This window comes from Carassius auratus, unplaced genomic scaffold (genome assembly GCF_003368295.1).
Source record: "Carassius auratus strain Wakin unplaced genomic scaffold, ASM336829v1 scaf_tig00038953, whole genome shotgun sequence".
NCBI lineage: Eukaryota > Metazoa > Chordata > Actinopteri > Cypriniformes > Cyprinidae > Carassius > Carassius auratus.
In genome coordinates, this window is record NW_020526480.1 from 27,501 (window position 1) to 34,349 (window position 6,849).

A 6,849-nucleotide genomic window follows, 5' to 3' on the forward strand; every position below is an offset into this window, starting at 1 on the left:
TGGAGCCGTTTGCTTAAGTCTCCTGCTTTCAAATGTGCCTCCTCTAGAGCTTTAGACCACCAGCTCAACTGTGTTTCAAACTCTGACCAAATTCTGACATCAAATGCTGTCTGATAAACACTAGTGCATTTGTTTTCTGCTCATGGTCTTTGGGCAAACATCCGAGACAAACCCAATTTTTAGACAACATTCTTTTGAGTATACTACAAAATTTTTCTGGCATTAGTGGAATTGCATTGGCATGGTTCAAATCTTACTTATCTGACCATTATAAATTCGTTGCAGTGAATGTATAGGTATCATATCTATTACAAGTACAGTATGGAGTACCACAAGGCTCAGTACTAGGGACGCTGCTTTTCACACTTTACATGTTACCCTTGGGAAATATCATCAGGAAAATTAGTTTACACTGTTATGCTGATGACCCTCATCTCTATATTTCTTTGCAGCCTATTATACATACCAATTCGCATCACATTTCTATAATTCAAATCTGTTAAAGAATTGTTAGGCTTCATTTAATAGGTCAACCGGATCTGGTAACACTGCCCATAACACCCATTGTACTTGCCACACCTATGAGAACAATAACATCTATGCTAATTTTATTCTGTTTCATTCTTATTCCAAGGTCACCATAGCCACCCAGATCCAGTCCATATCCTGACCAGATGGTGGATCAGCACCTAGAGACGACTTCCACAGCCTCAAATGTCAGCGAAGACAATGTCAACTAGATGAGTCCCACAGACAGATCCCCTGTGAAGACCTCATCAACTAGATGGCCATTGGGGACAAGACCACGGGAACCTGACATGTCCTCTGCAAAATCTGACCTGTGTTGCTGCTTGGAATTAAACCACACCATGCTGGTTTTGTCCGACCAGAGAAGAACCCCCCCCCCCCCCACTGTCGCCTTTGGCTTGCTTAGTTTTGGACGGTTTACTGATTGCACATACACTATTGGAAGAGAGCTTAAGTGGATGATGACATTACTGACTCACTGTTTTCTATTGTTGTATTGCACTATTACCGTATTTTCCGGACTATAAGTCGCACTTTTTTTCATAGTTTGGCTGGTCCTGCGACTTATAGTCAGGTGCGACTTATTTATCAAAATTAATTTGACATGAACCGAGTGAAATGAACCAAGAGAAAAAATTACCGTCTCCAGCCGCCAGAGGGCGCTCTATGCTGCTCAGTTCTCCTGTAGCATACACTGAAGACATAGAGCGCCCTCTAGCGGCTGTAGACAGTAATGTTTTCTCTTGGTGCTTGGTTCTAAATAAATGTGACTTATAGTCCAGTGCGACTTATATATGTTTTTTTTCCTCATCATGACGTATTTTTGGACTGATGCGACTTATACTTAGGTGCGACTTATAGTCCGAAAAATACGGTAACTATTTTTCGTTTGACACTATAAAGTTGATTTGATACAAACTGTATTGTATAAAGTGCTATTATAAAGATGTAAAGATGTAAATAAAGATGACTTGACTTGATATGAGTGGTTGGTTGCCAGGGTGTTGCTATACAGTTGTGTGTAGTTGTGTGTCGCTAAGGAACTGCTATGCAGTTGCAAGTATGTTGTCAGTGATTGCCACAGTGTTGCTATTATAACATCTTTGTAGTAACTGTGTTCATCACCACAGCAGTGATTCAGCAGGTATTAATGAACTGATGTTCAACCTAATTAAACCAGTATGAACTTTGACAAACATTATCAGAGATTCAGCATGTGTGCTCAGCGATCCTCTACAAGGAAATACTGTATGGGGCTGATTTCATCTTCTTAAAAATAGAAAACTGTTCCAAAAAGAGTTTCACAGCCTGAACACATAAGAAACATAATTTTAAGAGTTAGTTTATGCAAAAATAAAGTCATCCTTTACTCAGACTCATGTTGTTCTAAAAACGAATGCCCTATTTCACAAAGCACAAAGGCTGCTCTTTCCAACAAATTAGGGGTGGGTACTATACAGGTACTGTAGACCGGTAGAGATTTTGGACTATTGTCTCTATGCTAGTTACATGTTCACATGACATTGCTGTGTTACATGGTCAAAAAAAAAAAAAAAAAAAACTATTTGCAAGTGTTTTTAAGCATTAACGTTTAAAAACAAGGGATTTTAAGCCATTGAAACACAGTGAAAGAGAATTCATTCCGTTATATGTGCATATTGTCGTCTGAGAGACTGTGAATGCGTGAAGACGGTGTTCATATATGTTATTTTTGCCACTTTATAAACCTTGAACAGTTAAATACACAAAATTGTATAAGTGCATCCTCATAAACGCAGTAATTTAGGCCTTAAGTGAAAGCAAACAGCTGAGAAAGAAAACATCTCTCACTGCTTTGACTAAATCACTTTGTAATGAGAAGAAATATATATTTCATTTACACAGTGAAAAATATACAGTGTTTTATACATTTTATTACTTCATACATTGTATGTAGCATTTCTTATTTATTTGTTCTACTGTAGTTAAAATAAAAAGCCTTGAAGCTACTAAAAGTATCCTTAAGACATTTAAGACAGTATATTTCAAGACTTTAGAAGCTATACGACAGAAATCTAAGCCACTATTGACTGCTCTCATTCTCAATCTTATTCAGATAGCATTTATTAATTAAGATGCACGTTGCTAGGTTAAATCCAATAACAAAATATAAACATCTAATATTAAACTATGAGCAGCATTGGTACTTACTATCTGTTTTGTTTTTGGAACTTGTCCTCTTTTGCTTTTATTGCATGGAAAAGGCAGCGTGAACATTCTTTAAAATATCTCCTTTTGTGTTCTGCAAAAGAGAAGAAACTCGTATGGCTAAAGAGAGCACATGAGGGTGGGTATATAATGACAGAATTTGACTTTTTGGTTGAATTCTCCCTTCAGGAGGGAATGCATAACAAAATAACCACTGAATAAAGTTGAAAGGTTCTGGAAGAACCGTGTTTCTGTTGACGTGTGTCTGGCAGGCTACCAGAAACCCTTCTGTGAACTCACACACATCCAGACACAATTAATTATGCATGTGTGTGTCCTGTGTTCTTGAGACGCTCGTGTGTGTGCACACAAGGTTACAAGTGTTTGTTTCTGTGATTTTTACTTTCTTTTTCAATAAATGTGCTGTTTGCACAACTAAAACTTCATAATTTCATAAAATATTCTTTGCACTCTTTTGCTTAGTTAAACTTCGTCTATGCTCTTTGGCAGAGTGTCAGTATGCAGATGGTCAGTGGTATAAATCAATCAGTACAGCAGATTGTTTAAACCCAGAGCAGCAGCGTGTTTGTTACAGAAACATCATGTCCACATTATTTCATCAGCTGCTGATCCATGGAGATGAAGGACTTAATGGCAAATACAGACTAAGCACTAAGCAAACAGACGCCATCACACACACACAGAACACAAACGCTGAGAAATTAGGCTTATAAGGGACACTGCTCTCATGAACACACCAATACAGAACAATGAGACATTTCAGAGTAAAAACAGACAGATTTATGTAAAATACTTTAGAAATATGGCTTAATCTGAACAGTTATGATATTTTCAGAAAATTCAAAATCTAGGTTACATATCCATGCAAAGTCATAGTTCACCCCAAGATCTAACATTATAAGAAAATAAAGCCTTTTTTATTCATGCAATTCATTTCAGATTTTCTAATTATTTTCAAGACAATTAAATATTTAATAATTACACAAAAAAAATTAAAAATTATAATTCTCATTACTGTAAAATATAAAAAATATTTCATTACTATTATTATTATTTTAATTATTAAAAATGTAATTATTTAATCTCTCTGTCTTTTTTTTTTTTTTTTGCATTGTGGAAATGAATTTAATTCCATGGAAATAGTGTCATAACGCCGTAAGGTCAAAATCTATATAACCTCTATATTTATATAAACAGTGTAGACCATTAAGACTCTCAATAACTGTTTTCAATGCTCATATATTTTCTGTGTGCATGACAGAAAGTGTCATAAAGTGGTCAAACTGGTAAATACGAGCCTCTAATATTGTGTTGAGCTGTTTTTGAACAGACTTGAGGACAAAGAGACAGACAGCTGCAGGAAAAGAGAAAAAAAAACATTGTCTTTATTATTACTGCAATTTTATATATTTTATCTACAATGGCCTAATAGTTATACTATTTTAATCATGCTAACAAAAGTGCTTGAATTAGAATCTGAATATGCATTAGAGAAAGAGAGACAAAGAAAGAGGGGTTTGGAAAGCATCATTCAGTCACTAACACACAAAAGCTGACCACATTGTTCAGATTTGTGAACTATACACACCACCTGACCTCGAATCCTGATTTCTCGGATCCGATCGCTCCCTTCACCCCTAAAACAGACTCCAATAAATCCAAACCATTAATTTCACCCTAACCTCTCATTGTGGTCATCTAAACCCACAAGGCCCTTGCTTAAACCCAAAAATCACAAATCGCAGACAATCCCAAAGGAAATGCTGATGGAGAGTCCTGGCAGCTGTTATTGTGATGTCACAACACTGTGGTCAGTGTGTCGTACAGGTCTGAAGAGCCTCTACATGCTCAGCAGAGGTGCTGGGATGAATAATAAATGCTCGCAGCTGCCAGGGACTTTTTGATCTCCAGCAACTTCAGCGTGGCTTCCGCAGGGAACGAGATCTAAGTCTACACCTCTTGCTCAGAACCGCAGCCGCCTGTCGAGCAAACTTACTAATGCTCACCGATACTGATATCTCTCTTCTGTTCGCTATAAAGCATTCATAAGCTGATATCTATTTATTATTAACAGCACCCAGATGATCAGCTGATCAGAGCAGGAACTATTTCTGTCTAAAAACTGGTTAGTTTGGACATTGCATTGCAACACACACACACACACACAAAAACATTTTGAAGTAATATTTTTATGGTGAATCATTGCATATGAATGTAACTTAAGTAAACATTTTAATATCTTGATTGCAATGGTGGGATTTTGGCATTTTCTATTCTTTTCTTTTCTGCATTTCATTTCTGCTCTAGCTTGTTGTCCAGTTTTATTGCAAACCTGTATGTTTCTGTATTTGGAAGACACTTTTATCCACGGTGACTTGCATGTCTTGTAATATCGTGTAATATCTTGTAACTTGCAATGCAATAGTGGGATTTTGGCATTTCCTATAACTCTTACTGCATTGTGCTATCTGTCAATTATTTTCTGCATTTCACTTCTGCTCTAGCTTGTGTAGCTACTAATCAATCTTATTGCATTTATGCATTTAGTAGATGCTTTTATCTAAAGCAACTTGCAACAGTATATTATGCTGTGTTTTTATTTTAAAAAATATTTGGATGCATTATTTGTGCAATATCTTTCAACTTGCAATGCAATGGCTGAATTTTGGCATTTCTTAAAACTAGTGCTATATATTTCTATTATTTTCTAGAGCTTTTCTCTCTTCTGTTGCAGCATTTAATCCTATTACATTTACATGTATGTGTTTAGCAGTTTGCTTGCAATTGAGGAAATTTCATATATTATGATTTTAACTTGTACATGCATTGCTTATTCCATTTCTGGCAACTTGCAATGCAATAGTGGGTTTTCTTATAATAACTTCTATCTTTCTATTCTTTTCTGCGCTTCACTTCTGCACTAGCTTCTAATTACATTTATGCATTTAGTAGATGCTTTTAACCAAAGCAACCTGCAAAAGAGGATATATATCTTATACTATTTTAACTTACAGTAAGTAAACTATTACAAGCATTCAATGCATTCTTTGTTTAAAATCTTGCGACTTGCAATGCAATGGTGGATTTTGACATTTCTTATAATGACGCTATCTCATACTTAAATGCATAGCCTACTATAAATACACTTTTGATGAAAAATGTTTAAAATGTTCTATCTATCCTTAAATAAAACTAATGTTAAACGTAAATACACAGGACATAAGTCAGAGTTTCTTGTGGCTTTTTTAGATTTCTAAAGTAAATCTCCTACAAAAACGATGCAATAACATTCACTATCATTGTGCAGATGCTCAAACAGAACAGATTTCCACATTCAGACAATCAAGTCATGCAAGTACAATTTACAGCAAGCTGCATAATTAAATCGTATTTGAAAGATCAAATAAATCAGATATCCCGCAAAATCGCTATAAATCCGCAAGCAATATTTTGAGAAGGTTTTCTTTTTACCTGGAGTTGTTCAAGTTGTCAGAGCTCAGAGTATGAGTCCACACCGGATGAACGGATGAAGATCAGCTGAACCGAACCGAACCGAACCGAACCAAAAGAGCGGATTCTCCGGTGCCTCTGTCGGAGAAAGAGCCGATCCGATCCGATTCTCCTCGAACTTCAGTCACATGAAATGAATTGAACTCCACAGATGATGCTGTAATTGCTCTCGAACAGTTTCCGACGGTAATGCAATGACAAGCACCGGGTACATCCACGGAGGAACGGGCTCAGGAGAGACGCGCAGACAGACGACGGTCTCTCCGTCTACTGGAGAGATCAGAGACAAAAGCGTGCTGGAGACCAAGAGGAGCACAAAACCCCCTCCCGAACCTGAGAGACAGAGACAGAGAGAGAGAGGGAGAGAGGGAGAGAGAAAGAGAGGGAGAGAGAGCGAGAGGGAGAGAGAGAGAGAGAGAGAGAGACGCATTCACATTAGAACTCCTGGGAGAATACATCAATACATCATGAGTGTTGTTAACAAATCATTTGAGGCTCTTATTTAATTATAAAATAGCTAAACATTTACTTATAGTTAACCATCTACTGTATATTATAGACTTTACAGTGCACTGAGGATTTAACGTTTTTAATCTGGATTTA

The 6,849-nt window shown here is 36.6% G+C and overlaps 1 protein-coding gene across 1 annotated transcript in view; it reads right to left on the reverse strand.

Moving 5' to 3' along the window:
• Nucleotides 1–6,554, reverse strand: part of LOC113083606 (aggrecan core protein-like) — a 31,538-nt gene extending 24,984 nt beyond the window's left edge. Inside the window, exon 1 of the mRNA XM_026254668.1 lies at nucleotides 6,208–6,554. The gene's annotated coding sequence lies outside the window, so the exon portion shown is untranslated. The remainder of the gene's footprint in view (nucleotides 1–6,207) is intronic.
• Between the last annotated feature and the right edge of the window lie 295 nt (nucleotides 6,555–6,849).